General features: G+C 34.0%; 1 protein-coding gene across 3 annotated transcripts in view; it reads right to left on the reverse strand.

Annotated features, from left to right (window-relative positions):
• The window catches only part of LOC129239531 (MICAL-like protein 1), a 234,199-nt gene extending 224,377 nt beyond the window's left edge, over positions 1-9,822 (reverse strand). For all 3 annotated transcript variants that reach the window (XM_054875078.1, XM_054875077.1, XM_054875079.1), the window contains exon 1: positions 9,280-9,822. The gene's annotated coding sequence lies outside the window, so the exon portion shown is untranslated. The remainder of the gene's footprint in view (positions 1-9,279) is intronic.
• Positions 9,823-17,250: the final 7,428 nt, after the last annotated feature.

Raw genomic sequence — 17,250 nt, forward strand, 5'->3', positions numbered from 1 at the left:
TTGTTAATTAGTTTGCTTAAATTAATGTTTCACAGACTGAATATGCAAATAAATAAATAAATAAATATTTCAAATGCCAGATTGACCACCCTGTGCTTGCACTTGCCTATTTCCCCTAGTACCTATATTATCTTATTTATACTTATAGTGAACTAGTATGCACAGAGCGACTCCATTTGAAATTTAAATTTTAATATTCGTTGAGATTTTCATATTGTGTATTAAATTAATAAATTTTAAAGTAAATATGGGAAATTCAATACATTGAATCTGCATAAATACTAAAAACTATGAAATATGAGGCATTCGGGCAACGCAGCAGCGAGAAGAATTATAAAACAAACTCGTAAGACCGGAACGATGAATAAAAATTGACTTTGCGAGCGATAACAGAATCGAGAGAACAACCAAAACAACAAGTGCAAGTAGATAGTAAAACGCAATCGATTGCCTTTCAGCGCTCTATAATACTATGCAATGATATACAGTTTGTATGTATGTATGTTAGTATGCAAGTTTGATACCCAGAAGTAAAGATGAGCGACAGCCTTGCCAAGCGCTAGTGCCGAACAACACATGCATAACAAGACAGTAGCCGAACTAGTGCAATACGAATGCAAAGTGAGACAGTTGGTACTCTGTTCGGTTTAAGAAGTGTTGCGGGCTATATCACTATATCGCTCTTGATTCGATTGTGTAGGTATGTCAATTATATATTAATAAAGAAATAAAATATAAACAAAGGTAAATCCATCACTCCATTTGTTAAAATTTCAAGATATTTGTATGAATAGAAGAGACAGTAATTTGCCCCTTCAGTGCAAAAATCAATATCAGAGAGAGAGGGAAAGGGAGCCCCATTTGAAGAGACAGTAATTTGCCCCTTCAGTGCAAAAATAAATATCAGAGAGAGAGGGAAAGGGAGCGCTAATATTAACATTTTTTTTAACTTGGTAAAATTTTCATAAAAACGTTTCAGTAGTCAAACCAAGTTTGTGATAATGATTGCTTATTCTTTAACACAGGTCATGCGAGATATACGAGCATTGAAAATGATCGAGATCACGTAAATAAGTGAGTAGGACCAACATAGAGGCCAACCGAAATCCGAGATTATCACAGGTTCTATGGCAATTGTGGTAAAATAATTAAAAATCAACCACATTCGTTAATAAAATTCATGAAATTGGTATGATCCATCCCGAAAATATAAATTTCTCGCACTTTCATGAAACATTCGGGCTACCGAAAAATGCGTGCATGGTTTGGTCAGCACAAGTTTTTCATTATTACTATTTCTGGGGTTATAGCACGGCGACCTGAAAGATCTACTGTGCCCGCTTCATGGATTCACAGTTTTTCTTTGAGCTCGACTTCAACAATAAATTTGAGTATTCTTTCCAACTTTATTGAGTTTTATTTGCTCCTCTGATAAAATATGTTTACTAGGCCGGGTCGATTTGTGGGGAGGCAAAAAAATCGCCCATTCCTCTGTGAAAATCATATTCTAGGGATCAAAATAAGAAACTTTGCCGAAGGAGCCATACCTCTAAAACGAATTCTGATGTCCCCAATTTGGGTCGAACTTTTTAGTTTCTTTTCTCATGTAAAGACCAAAAATGGTGATATTTTGAAATGATTGTATGGGGAACCCCCAGGAGAGTTCCAGGGGGTGTGCCACTGGCATGGGTGGATCAGCCGTCCAAAGTTAGTGGGGGTCGGTCATACATTTGGACTCAATTGGAGCACTCTAAATGGGTCAAAGTGGGATTTTTCGTTCGACCCAAATTGGGGGACATCAGAATTCGTTTTAGAGGTATGGTTCCTTCGGCAAAGTTTCTTATTTTGATCCCTAGAATAAGATTTTTTTCACAGAGCAATGAGCGATTTTTAAATCGACCCGCTTTAATGTTTACCCAGATGTTTATCCCGAGAGATCCTCCTCCAAGTAGTAGTGTGCGTCTTGACGGTGTTCCACAAACGGAGGAACCTACAGAAACTGTAGTACCAAAATGGCTACCAAATAAATGCCAAACGTAACCAGAATTGTATTTAGAAAATAAACTATATTTTTAGAAACCACTCTGCAACTAGTAATATTCGGACCAGCATTTTTTTATATTTTTTTTCGGGTTATTCAGAACAAAATATAACAATATTGATTCAGTCCCAATCCAGCCCGCTCAAAATTATCTATTTATAAACCATCACAACAACACCCAAAATGGGCCCGATTCAGAACGCGCTCCATATATTTACAGATAATGCCATTTGACTTAGCAATTCAAAGTTTTATGTGCTGATAGCTTGAAAACCACTATTGTTCACTACAGAAGTAGTCCTGCACTAGTTTTAAACTATGCACCTCGTTCAAATGCTGGGTGCATACAATTCTTCATATCCACACATACATTTAAGTTAGCATCGTCTTTAGGACTCAAACGCCTCAAGCATCTTCAATGACTCTGCTCTTCTTGTTGTTCAACTGTCCTGTTTTGTTGATGTGAATGTTGCTGCCATTTGGACGATGATGAATGGAATGTGAAGTCAGAGCGACCTATTGCCAGCAATTAGCGAGTGCAACGAATTTTATGCCAAAACGGCAACATGGACACGAACGGGCAGCAACATGCAATACGTACACACATACATACAAACGTACGTTTAAAGCCTGCCGCAACAGTAGTGACGGTGGAAGAAATCGAACGAGTTGTTGCTAATATTCTACATACATACGTACGAGTATATGCCACATATAAGTAAAAATGTGGCGACTTTGTTGAATTACAATAACAGTGCCGTAGCGAGGCGAGGCAAGCCGCAGCAGCAACGGTGATAAAATTGCACTTGCAACACAGCCGCACACGCGTAGTTCTATTAAATAAACTGAAAATTACTGAAAATGCTAACAAGACCTGAAAAGTCGCTGCTGTAGCAATAGTTGATCAACACCACCGTAACAACAACGACAACAACAGCGCAAGTAGTAAAATCAAAAGCAGTCATAGAGTTGAGTCGAAGCAGCTGTTCGCTATTTACTAGTCGCATTTAATGTTGTTGTTTTGCGCCAAACTGGTAGCAGCAAAGTGTCTGGCAAAGTTGGTAGCCTGACTGGCTGACTCGCTGACTGCCAGGCGAACCGTACGACGGTAGGATAAATGGGCGGTCAGGCGTTAGCCAGGCCGATTCGCTTGTTAGTAGGCTGCATGTTGCATTGGGGGCAAGCCTGCTTGGCTGGTTCATTTGGCAAATCGATTTTTTTTTCGCCAGCCTGACTTCAAAAAACAAGCGTGGAAAAAAAGTTGCAAAAGTTATAAAGCAGCTAATAAATCAAAAATCGTTTATTTTTCTTAATATTTTCCCAATGAATTTAATTGTAATGTTACAGGTTTTTTTAAATTACTAAAGGAAACAGTGATTAAATTTAAAGCAAATTTTTTGCTTTTGTAATATTGTTGCGTTGCACTATTAGACTATCTCACATACAATATGCAGCACATACAAACATGCATATAAACGATGTGTGGCTATTAAATAAATAATGCGGCTGATGTTGCTGACACCAAACGTCAGCGACGGGCAGCTGTTGAGCAGAAGCCGTCTCTTTCGAATGCAGTACTTCTCGCTTTTGTAAATAAATCAGTACAAATGCAGTCTTCACTTATATTAGAGTGGTTATTTTTGTTTTTGTTGACATTTCCTGAGGAGAATTATAAACTTCAGAAGATAAGAGTTCAAGAGGTTTCTAGCCATGTAAAGCATGCCGGAGTGGAAACATCCGCCTTATTCAACGGACCCTGTGCCTTTTTTCTTATTGCCTAAGGTGAAATTTCAATAAAAAATAAGCGGAATTTGTGTCCACTGCAGTTGTGAAAGAGAGACCGGAACGGGTGCTCCAGGGCCTGGCAGGAGAGTAATTTCGGTATAGCTTCTAGCAACGGAAGATTCCCATAGGGCATTGTAAGAAAAAATAGAAGGGGTGTATATTGAAGAAAGAAATAAATGTTGAGAAAGTAAAAAAAAATAAATAAATAAAAGTTGAATATATAAAAAAATTAAAGCTGAAAATATTGAAAAAAGAACAAAAGTAATAAGTTGTATAGCGTCATTATTCACTAATTTTAATTGCGACATCTCGCCTACTATACTTTGGTAATATCACTACATGTAAAGAAATATCAGACTGATATACTCTGCATTCTACTCAGAGGTTCCTTGTCAAGTGATTCCACTATTTTTCATGTTGTCCTAAATTTTTTCAAAATTGGTTGTTTGCAGCCTTGGGTATAATAAAAAGTAAAATGAAACAATTTTTAACAGAAAAACAAATTATTTTACGGATAAAGTTTCAGGACCGTGATATCTCTCGAAGAGGTGATCACAATTGGCCACCGAGATCTTGTGATTTAACACCTTGTGATTTTTTTCTTTGGGAACACATGAAAGAGAAGGTCTACGCCAACAGCTCAGGGTCGATTTAAGACATCAAAGATGGAATTCGTGAGGCTATCGGGGACATAGGGCAGCCACTTTGCAATTCGGTTATGGAAATTTCACTCAGTTAAAACCGTACATTGGGCAATTACTTTGACTACTATGAAATAAAATATCAAACGTTCTACTGAATGAAAAAAGCTTTTGATATAAATGCGTCCGCATTTTTAATAGAAATAACTTATGGCTATCTACTGAAAAATGTTTAAACTTACAGTCTGATTTGGAAACTGGCATACTTCGATATAATATGTGTGAAATTGGCCTCTATGAAAACCAATGAAGTGGAATTTTCGACTCCGCAAGCAACTTTATAAGGTTTTTTGACTGAGGCTTCAGGCTTTCTTTGCCCAATTCACGATTTGCACCACTTAAGCTGACAGAGGACCAAAAATTGATAATACACCATCTCATCGACCAATAATTGTGAGTGAATTTCTGGCAAAAGAAGAAAGGATTTCGCTGCACTAATCACTTTGTTCACCGGTTTGGCCCTTTATCTACTCTTGAAACTGCATTTGACGTTGAAAGGAAAGCGGCTTGAATCGATTGAAACCGCTCAAGCCACTCAAGCCGCTGTAGCCACAATTATTCCAAATAAGATTCCTAAATAGACATGTGTCCTTGTTTGATGACTAGAAAAAACGTGTAAAATGGTGTGATGAAAGAGAAGTTGACTACCATATTCGGTCTACTCTCTCTCCAGCGGATACCTAAGGAACCCGCTTATGGGAGGTGTCCGCTTAGGAGGAAAGTATGAAAAAAGTTAATATCATTTTATAGGAGGGTTGGCTGCTCAAGAGAAGAAAATTTTTAAGGGTTTGTAGTATTTTGAACTGAAAAAAAATTAAAAACCGCTTCTGGGTGGTGTCCGCTTGAGAGGCGAGAGTACACGGTTTTTTCTTTTTGTTTTTTTATTTATTTTTTGTTGAATATAGGGGGTAATTGTTATAATATTACATCTACCGAGTTGACAAAGGTCACAGATATACTCGGCACAATTTTCATATGTCACTACGCGACTCAACAACAGATTTTGATATAAAATTTAGGTATTTCTCATATCACAAAAAAGTTAGTTTTGTTTGAGTTGTGTTTCTAAAACTTTGAAATTTTTTTATTTTGCTATAAATTTAAAGCTTCGAATTTCATAATGAATACTTAATAATGAATGTGTAATAAAAAAATATAGCATAAATCTGAAGCCACATCGAACCAAAACTAAGCTAACTTCTGAATGAACAATTCATATGCAATAAAATAGAGCAAGTCTGAAGCGTGGCCTTTACAACTCAAGGGCGTAAAAATATCTACACAAACATATAAGCGCATACTTACAGTGTGCGGCGCTGAAAATCGTACACGTTTTTTTGTTTTAGATTTTGAAATATATTTAAATTTTTCGTATTGTGTGTGCATGTATAATTAAATGAATATATTATTTTATTATAAAAATGTCGAAGCTATGAAATTTTTCGCAAGAGTTTTGCACATTTTATGTAGAAAGTCGTTACATCGTTTAATATAATGTCCAAGATCGTTCTTTAGAGCAGGAAGGCAGTAGATGGGTTGGCAGTGAATTGGAAGCTAATTTTCTCTTGGGTTTCAGGCTATATAAAGCCATTGAAAGGAACGAGAAAATATACGATACAGCAAAAAACTGTAGTTCAACTCCTTTGCGGATGTCCTGCGTTATTCAAAATAAGCTTAAAATATTTGGGAGAACCACAGCTTGACGAATTGGGACACATCTCAGCAGTGGGTTGGAAATGTCTCTGTAAATTCGTAATAGAAAAAAGCACCATACCTTTGGACTATTTTAAAACGCATAACTAATGAACTACATCTGGTGTCGCTATGGACCCGTCTACCCCCTGACTGCAAGTCAACCAGTTCTACCTAACCAAACCAGTGTGCATTTTAGGCAATATTTTAAGCAAATAGCCTAAAAACCTGCAAAACAGAAGAAGAGCGAAAAATTCATATTCGAAATTTTGAAGTATGTTAAAGCCTTTATTTTTTTTTAATATGATTTTCGGCATGCATTGATTTCCTTAGAATATGAACTTCCAGATTTTCGATTTGTTTTTTTTTTTTTAATTTGTATAAAATTATAGTTCATATTCCCACAAAAATTATAAACGTAGATAGAACATTTAAAAAGCTTGCAAAAAAATTTATAAATGATATAGTTGTCGAAAAATTTTACAGATAGGTAGTTTTTCGCAAGAGTTTTTTGCATTTTCGGCGAAAGGTCTCAATAACTTGTGAATTTCAAATTGAAATAAAATTGACTACGAAACTTCATAAGAGGGAGTGATAAAATTAAATGACAAGGTCATCAATTATTCATAAATTTTTTTAATGAATTTCAATAGTTTTTTTTTAATTAGTTCATTCTATAACAAAGACCATATTAATCCAAGTTAACAACTTAAAACAGCTTTTACAACAGTACGACAAATTTTCATCAAAATTTCATGCTTTACAACGGAATTAAAACAAAAAAAATGTGTATGCAGTCTTATAGCCTGTTCAGTCCTAGGGTAATCAAGTGCAAGCTCGAAGTGCCTTAAGGTACTTGTTGATTTTTCATAACTTTTTTCCCAGATGGTGTTGATATCTCAGTGTTTATTTTCTAGGTGAAAACAAAAATGTTGTGCATTTTTTATTATCGTATGAAGAAAATGTGCAAATCCGTCACGGAATAAAATTACCAAAATTCCACGCGAATTTTCAGCCACTTCACACTCGCAATTATTACCCTAGAATTTAAAAGGCATAAACAAATGAACTGCAGGCACTAAAAAATATCTGAAAATTCTGTAAATTCTGCTTAAAAAATGAGATTTTGTCACATTTTTGTAAAACTTGTATTAAATTTTAAATTTGATTTAATTGTTATAAGACGGACAATATTTTTATATAATATTTATACAAAAAAAAATATTAAATTTATTGTAATTATTTATGTTTATTTATAACATTTTTTTTAATTTATTGTAATTATTTATATTTATTTATTACAAAAATATTAAAATTAGTTTAAAAAACAAATATAATATAATTAAGACATAACAATACCCATTTAAGAAAAAATTCAAAATTTTTTTAAAAACTTTTGCCAGTTTTATAACAATTTTGTTTTAATTTTTCAAATTTTTTAAACATTTTTGTTCTTTTATTTATACCACCATTTTTATTTATTTAATTATTTGGTTTGTTTTATTTTATTTTATTTTTTTTTTTAATTTTTGTTTTTAATTTTTTTTTGTTTTATTTTATTTTTTTTATTGTATTTTATTATATATTATGTTTTTTTTATTGCATGCCAAGAAAGGAGTGATTTACATTAATTGGAGACAGCTTTGCTGCAAGCCAATAATTTATAACAGGTACAAAGATTACAATTAAATTAATGTCTATAAATATTACATAAAATAGTTTACAATTTTACAAACAAGAAAAACGTTTACTGTAAAAAGTTTCGGACTATATGACAAGAATTGAGTAAACCTGCTTTCTGCATGTCGAAAATTAAATATTCTGGGATTTGAAGAGTTTTCACGTTGTCTGCTAAGTTCTTATGCACTAGTTCGTATTTTATTTTAGTTTATTTATTTTATTTTATTTTATTTTATTTTATTTTATTTTATTTTATTTTTTCTTTTATTTTATTTATTTATTTAATTAATTTATTTTTTATTAAAATATTATTTTATTTCGTTAAAACTTATCAAAATGTGTTTACTCACATACGAAAAAAGATTTTTTTTAGAACTTTTGAGATTTTGTAGACATTTTTTATTACTTATTCATTTTCATATCTTTAAAAAAAATTTCTACCTCGATTTACGACTTTTTTTATTTAGTTTTTTATATTTTATGTTACATCTTTTTATGCTTTATGTATTTTTTATTTATTTTTTTATATTTTAGACACATTTGAAAATTGAAAACAATGCTAATATGTATTTCAAAAAATAGCTGTACGATTTTCAGTGTCACTCACTGTACTCGTATTTGTGCCCTTATTTCAACTACCAACTAAAAGTCACTCTTTTGTTCATATTTTTAATTAACTTCTTAGCTCTTCTGGTTTGTTTTTTACATATCGTAGTGTGTTTGCTTCTCTTTTGTTGTTGTTGTTTTTGCTGATTTAGCTGCACACTTTTGCGCCGATTAGCATGAGAATGGCGCGCGCTGTTGAGATTCTGTGAAGCGAGTTTTAAACAATTATTTGTATTTACGTGCATTTACATGCATATATTTATATACATATGTATGTATGTGTATATACATACATACACGCATATATGCACATATATGTACATACCTACAAATACTTTTATTTAACCAAGGTTTTCATAATAATAAAAAAAACACAGCAACATTTGTGACAAAATAAATAAAAGGTGATTGTTGTTTTTGTTGCTACTTTTAAGCATCACCTGCGAAAAGCAAACTCAACAACTTTGAATTTGCGTACATGCAAAACTTTACCTTTTTTATTATCAACTAAATTTTCACTACATTTTGCTAGGCCACTTCATTTTTGCTTACCAATTTATCTGCCTTGAATTTGAGTTTCACCTGAAGTATTTGTTTTTCTTTGACGCAGTGGGTTAAATTAGAATTTTTATCAAAATATATATGTAGTTGTGTTGTTATTTTTTATATGTATTTGTTTTTTATTAAATTTTTTTGTTGTTGTTAATTTTCTTAAATTATATTATCTATGTATACATAAACATACATGCAAAACGAAAACTTTCTTGTTTTTACCTTTGTGGTTTTTATGCGTTATTTCCCCTCGATTAGAAATTTTCCCAACTATGCCTTAGGCTTATTTTCGAATTAAGTCGCTAATTTATTATTATGCAAACACAATACGAAACACGCGCACTTCAGATACATACATACAGACGTATACACAAACGTTGCTACTCGTATTCGCCGACTTTGCGATAAACAAACTTTTTTGCGATAAAATCAACTTCACACAAGCGCGCGTTTTATTTGCAAATGCTAGACTAAGCACCGTTAAAATCGAGTTTTAGAAAATCTTTGTAATATTTATTGAAAATAATTTCTTTGCTTCTGCTTTAGAGCAATTTGATTTTTTTTTTAATATTCAAAAATATATTTTTTGCTTCTTTATTTGGTTTTTAATGCAATTTTATTTTTTTCCACCTTCTCGTACACTTTTTATTCACTTCTTTTTTGTGTTTACTTAAATTTTGCGTTTCGTTGACGCTTCGAAATCACAATCACTTCCTACGCACACAATTGCAAAATAACACTCGCTAAATGATGTCACGTCTTCGACCGGCTTCAAGCGTTTGACTGAAAACCGACTGCGTCCACTGGAGTTAACCAAAATGCACCGCGCTCAACACAGCACCAAAAGTGGGCAACACCAAAGCAGAGAAATACAAACACAAAAAACAAACAGCAAAAATGAATAAAAAACAGCAACACCACTCTAAAGTCACTCGGTTAATGTTCTCCATTTAGTCTATCAGCTGGTTGTTTACCAATACTCTGTCATACTGCTCGCAACTGTTCGAGCTCTCGAGAGTTGTTGGCGCTCTCTAATGCATTTGCGCTCACACAAATTTATCTGAAAGTTACTTTTTCCTTATCTATGTGTGCTCAGTTGGCTAGAGTTTTACGGGTGTAGTGATGTTAAGTCACTCTGAGAAGATGCATCCCAATAGGCAAGCGTTCTCCGCCACGCACTCACTCACTTACTCACTCACTCATGGCCTAGTAGTTTAGGTTTGTTCAACAGGTGTTTTGCAACGGCACTCCTGAGTGATTGAGCACAAACTATTGAGCCGAAAGTAAAATCTACGCATGGGATTTTAAATAAAGGCAAAAGTAAACAAATAGTTTTTTTTCTTAGCATGAGTCTGGCTGCAGACTGTATGCTCCAATAATAAAAACAAATTATTTATTTTGGCGACGTTAAACAGTTACAAATTCTGAAATTCTGAAAAGCAAACGCCTAAAAACTTCTAAAAGCCATGTCAAGTGATCCAAGTGATTTGGATATTGTCGTAAATTTCTTTTGCAAATTGGTTTATTTGTAGGCTTGAATGTAATAAAAAAATAATTTGAAAAAAAATAATAATTTTTAGGTTTGTTCAAGTTGACATTTTTGTATAGATTTTTTACAGTGAAATAACTTCGGTACTTCTTAAGCGGATAGGGGTAGTCAGAGGCCCGAAAAAATGATGATTTACAATAATTTTTTTTGCTAGTCAATTGCTTTATTTTACAAAAATACAAACATAGCATCACATACATCATGTTTCTACTTGACTTTAGCAAAATTTCAAAAAAAAAAAATTTATAATTGTAAAAGATATCACTGTTTATGTGGAGCCCGTTTCTCCAAAAATCCCTTGTGGTGATCATCACAAGTCCTTAGAGATGCATCTAAAATCAATCGGGCAAGATAAATTAGATTAATAATAATAGATAATAGAAATAGATAGAAATAATAGATAATCTTATACCTAATCGAAGCTTTTTTTCAAAATTAACAATGTGGTGGCCTCAGGAAATATTTTTCAGATTTTCGGTTTTTCAGATTTTCGAGAAAAAACCTTGAATTAATTGTTTAAAAAAATCGAAATTTAAAAAAAAAAATCCTTCGATCAGGCACTATTTTTTTAAGTTTTTCAAAAGTAGTATACATTTTGTTGAATCTACCCAGTGGCTTTTAAGTTATAGTGATCACCAGTTCCAAAAACATAGTTTTGTGAAAAACCCTTTTAAATTTTTTCCGAACGCTCCGGAGCCCCCGAGCGTCATTTGTTAATTGGTGAATAACTGGAAAAGTATTTGTCGCATTCACTTCAAATTTCCACACAATATTTTTAAGATATTATACTTTAAGACGATTTTGACTACCCCTAAAGACATGGCCTGAAAAGTCCCGGGCCTAACACATAGATGACACAATTTTATTGCATTCACCTCTTTTTCAGTTAGTACTAACCCTAAAGAGACAGCTGTTAAAATTTTGTGAATGTGGTGTTTTAATCTTACGCTGCTTCTTGATGGGAAAACATGCTTGACAGTGTTATGGGGACTCCACGCCATCCGAAATAACAATAAAACGATGGTTCGCTGACTTCAATGGAGGTCGTAGAGACACCGATGACGCACAACGCAGTGGACGTCCAAATGAGGCGGGGACACCAGAAAACATAAAAAAAATCACAAAATCATTTTGAATGATCGAAAAGTGAAGTTGCGTGAGTTAGTTGACATCGTAAAGATATTAAAAGCGTTGCATGAGCATTTGACTATGAGAAAGCTCTGTTTAAAGTGGGAGCCGCGTTTGCTCACTGTTGACCAAAAACATGAATGTATTGATGATTCTGAGTAATGGCAATTCATGTAGTTGAATTGAACTTCGAATTGCTTCCACGTCTACCGTCATCATCATCATCTTGGCATTACATTCCGGGGTGGACCATTGCCTCCTCTACAAAATGCCTCCATTCTTCTCGACAGTCCGCTTTCGCTCTATGTTGTGAGATTTTCATCTTTCGTATATCGTCTTCTACGTCTTGCAACCATTGTCTCCTTGGCCGGAAAGGGTTTGCTCCATCAGGGTTGGCTTCAAATACTTTTTTTGTCATTCTTTCGCTGCTCATTCTGTCCATACGACCGTCATCTTTGGGACTTTATAAATCGCGTTATATTTCCTCCTGCGATACCGTACACGGTATGTACCGTCTTCTAATCGTATAGAGCCGAACATTCTTCTAAGAAATTTTCTTTCAAATCACATCAGTAAATTCACGTCATTCGCTTTAAGGAATCGAAAAGGATCGTGTCATGTGCTTCGCCTCTTCTTCATTTATATTGAGACCCGCTGGTCTTGTAGCTTGCACTAAGCGCATAAAAACGTTCTGAAGAGCCTCCCAATTTCTCGCAAGTATCACAATGTTGTCAGCGTATGCGCATATTTGTGTCGATTTATAAAATATTGTGCCACCTTGAGCTATTTCGTTTATTGATGAATGCAGTGTTAAATTAAATAAAAGCGTTGACCATGACTTACTATTTTGCCTCACGCCGGATTTCATTTCGAATTCGTCAGATATTTCCCCATTCATTATTACTTTAGCGTTTGAGTGTATGAGAGTCATATTGATAAAATTTATATATTTTTGTGATATACCCAGTACTTTTAGGGGATTGCCGATATATTTCCAGTTGAGTTTATCAAACGCTTGCTAAAAGTCTATAAAGAGACAGTGTAGATTAATGTTGAACTCGTAACGTTTTTCGAATATCTGCGGCATGATAAAGCATTGATCTGTTGTCGAGCATCCGATTCTAAAACCGCATTGATAATCGCCCACGATCTCTTCCTTATACAGAATGTTTGAAAGAATTTTGTAGCTCCCTTTATAATTTACACAATTTAATTTTCCCCCTTTTTTATAAATTGGGACTATTAGGTTTGCATAGCATTCTACAGGCATGTTTTCTGTTCTCCAAATTTGAAGTATTATTTCATATATCTGTCTTATCAACTCTTCTCCGCCATATTTATGAGATCTGCATTTATACAGTCTTCACCACCTAACTTGTAGTTTTTCACCATATCCCCCGTATTCGCCAGATTTAGCTCCCAGCAACTACTGGCTGTTCGCACACTTAAAAAAAATGCTCGCCGGTAAGAAATTTCGCTCGAATGAAGAGGTCTATTTTGAGGCAAAAAATAAATCATTCTACAAAAGTGGTATTGAAATGTTAGAGCGGTGCTGGAATGATTTCGTTTTTCTTGATGAAAATTACGTTGATGAATAGAGCTAATTTTCCAGACAAAAAATACTAGATGCAGTCAACTATATGACAAACTTAAAAGCGCCTGAAGAAGGCAATATAACAGCTGGACTCCTAAAAAACGCAAGTACTAGTTACATTGAAAGATTGCATCAGCTGACCACATTGATCTGGAACAATGAAACACTGCCAGGTGACTGGAACACTGCAATAATACTCCCCATTCACAAGAAAGGCGATAAATTAAACTGCAAAAACTATCGCGGGATTTCCCTACTCAACACAACGTATAAAATCTTTACAAGAATTGTTAACAAAAGACTTATAGGCCATTCGGAAAGAGTACTTCCAGAGTATCGATACGGATTTCGACCTGGAAGGTCAACAACAGACCAAATTTTTCTCTCAAACAGTCCATGGAGAAATGTTTTGAGCATAACATTAGGCTGCACATGCTGTTTGTTGATTTCAAGCAAGCTTTCGATAGCATCAACAGGAGGGCTATCCCCACAATATTTCATAAATGCAAAAACCCAGACAAACTAACCAGAATAGTGATTATGACTCTGAAAGAAACTGTATCCAAAGTAATGATACAAGATAAAAAATCCGACCCCTTCAGAATTAAAACTGGAGTAAGACAAGGGGATACGCTCTCATCAACAATCTTAAACCTTATGCTATGCTGGGCCATCGATGAAGTAAGTGACGCAAAAAGGACTGGACATACTTATTTTAAACAGAACTACCCAATTATTCCCATACGCAGATGACATAGCAATTGTCAGCAAAAATATCCACGCCCTAACCAAAACCTTCGCTGATATTGAAATTGCTGCTAGTAAAATTGGTCTTAAAATCAACGAAGATAAGACGAAATATATGATGACGTCCAGACAAAATAAACCAACATCAGGCAAACTGAAAATTGGCGATTTTTCTTTTGAAATCGTTGAATCCTTTACCTTTTAACGAAACTCTTCAAATCAAAACTGCTAAACAGACAATGCAAATTGACTCTGTATAAAACCATCATTAGACCAGTATTGTGCTATGCAGCTGAATCGTGGACGCTAATTGAGGCAGATAAAACAAAACTGCAAGCCTTCGAACGAAAAGTGCTCAGAAGAATTTTCGGAGCAATCAAAGATCACGGCGAGTGGCGGATAAGATGGAACGACGAGTTAGATCAACTGATAAAGGGCGAAAATGTTATACGTTTCATCAAAGCGTAGCGGTTAAGATGGCTGGGTCACATTACAAGAATGGACGGTACGAGGGCGCAGAAGAAAATCGTAGAAGCCAGACCGTTCAACACTAGAGCAAGAGGAAGGCCGAGAACAAGATGGGCCGACGAACCAGAGGACGACATCAAGAAACTTAGGATAACGAACTGGAAAAAGTCGCAAGCGTTCGAGACGTAGGGAGGTCCCACGTGCAGCAGGCCAAAGTTCACAAAGAGCTGTAGAGCCAAAAGATGAAATTTTTATAAATTTATATACATTTTTTAATGGGAATTATGAGTTTGTTATACATTTTTAGAGAGCGCAAGCCTTGAGGTAATGACAAAAAGTAAAATAATAATTTTATATATTTTAAGTAAGAAGATATTCTCGTTTTCAATTGCTTTTCCTTTGAGTAGATGTCTTTGTATTCACTAAGACTTTCGAAGTTTAGCGCTGTCAACCGCTTGCTTTGTTACTTATCTTATTCAAATGTTTGATTACTCTAATTTACAAGCAAACAAAATGTGTTTGCTTCTGTTTTGCCTCTTTTTTGTGAGACACAAAAATATGTGTTCAAAATATATATAAGCGATTCCAATGCGACTCTGTAGTAAGAAGAGAATACAAATTGTTTGTAAACATACACACTGACATACGCATATGCATAGGTATATTTAATTTTTCTTAAGTTTGACTTGAATAAAGCGATTAGAAAAATATATCTCAAAGTAAAACTTCAAACTCTTTTCGTTCCAGTATTTTCTTCAATAGCCGCAAAATTCGTAAAAACTTAGTACTCTGCACCTCGACCTGAATCATATATGTAAGTTGAAGTTGAAAGAGTTATGAAGAGTCCACTACTGAAATAGTCTTCGTGACTTCTAAAATAGTCAACTATTAATGAAAAAAAAAATAATAATAAAAAATCTGAGATGCGTTATTTTTCAAAAATGGAAAAAATATGTTTTAAAAATGAAAAAATATATGTTTCAAAAATGAAAAAAAAAAAATATGTTTCAAAAAATTTTAACCAAAAAAATTACAGTTTGCTCCACAATTTTTCCAAAAAACGAAAAAATATTTTTTGTTAAAGAATTAAAGAAAATTCTTTCCCAAAAATTTTTAACAAAAAAACTAATTTTGTTTCCAAAATTATTTAACAAATAAACTAAACCTTTTAGAAAAGAATAAAATTTTCAAATTATAAAAATTGCATTTTTCAAACAAAAAAATTAAATTCTTTTCCCTAACAGTTAACTGTCTGCTAGGAATTGTATATTGCAAACTTACGTTATTCAAGTTACCAGTAAGGTCTCGCAGGCACAACAGTTTCATTGTTCCAACATTTTTACCGAGCATTTTACAATTACCGAGCTAGATGATTTTCGAGTTTTAGATGATTATTTTTCATTAACGCTGTCAGAGTTTGGAACTCAGTACCCCACACTGTGAAGACTGGACTTGACAGTACAAGGCACAAGTCTATGACTGCTTTAAAAGTGTTTGATTGCAGTGAATTAGGGGATTACATTTTTCTCTGTATGCTCGAATAACTATTTTTTTAAATCTTTCTTTTCTTTTCTACTATCAAAGCCTCATCTTATTATTGTTTAAGTACTATTAAAAGACCATAGGCTTACTCTGTAATATTGATATAAATAAACAAAAATAAAAATGAAAATGAAAAAATAATTTGTATTTCACGAAACGTCTTTGTATTCACATTGTGGATTAGCGCTTTCCGAGTCTCAACTTTATACACTATTTTAAATTCAAATTCCCACACAACCCAATTGAGACAGGGAACTACTTAAATCCCAGAGGAGTAGTCATATATAGTATACTGATGGTTCCAAGCCTGATCCTAGCGACGCATCACGGGTCCATGGTACACAACGTAGAAATCTTCTATGAATTTATTTACCTGCCTTTAGCTTTGATACCCGCGTACATTTTAGTAAAATTTAATATGATCTGGCTTTTAATTTTTGAAATCAAGCAAATGCAAAGAGTTAAAGCTTATAGCATCAGATGGACGGAAGGAAATTTAGTTTTCACATAAAAATTGTGGGTGTGCTTTTTGGCCTATCTCCATAATATTTAATTCGAATTTGACTGAGCCGAAGGGCACTATGAGTACCAAGTTAAGGGAGCCCGAAAAAAATATGATTTAAAATTTTTTTTTTTGTTTTGCTAGTCAATGGCTTTATTTTACAGAAATAAAAACTTATTTATTTTACAAAAACTCAACTTAACTTTAGCAAAATTTCTAAAAAAAAAATTAATAATTGTAAAAGTTATCGCTGTTTGGGTGGAGCCCGTTTCTCCAGAAGTCCCTTGCGCGTTGGTGCGTGATTACCATTCGGAATTCACAGAGAGATCGTTGGTTCGAATCTCGGTGAAAGCAAAATTAATAAAAACATTTTTCTAATAGCGGTCGCCCCTCGGCAGGCAATGGCAAACCTTCGAGTGTATTTCTGCCATGAAAAAGCTCCTCATAAAAATCTCTGCCGTTCGGAGTCGGCTTGAAACTGTAGGTCCCTCCATTTGTGGAACAACATCAAGACGCACACCACAAATAGGAGGAGGAGCTCGGCCAAACACCTAACAGAAGTGTACGCGCCAATTATTTATTTATTTTTTTAAAAGTTATCGCTGTTTGTGTGGAGCCCGTTTCTCCAGAAGTCCCTTGCGGTGATCAAGGCTTGGAAATTTA

Source organism: Anastrepha obliqua, chromosome 2 (assembly GCF_027943255.1).
Source record: "Anastrepha obliqua isolate idAnaObli1 chromosome 2, idAnaObli1_1.0, whole genome shotgun sequence".
In the NCBI taxonomy this organism is placed as follows: Eukaryota; Metazoa; Arthropoda; class Insecta; order Diptera; family Tephritidae; genus Anastrepha; species Anastrepha obliqua.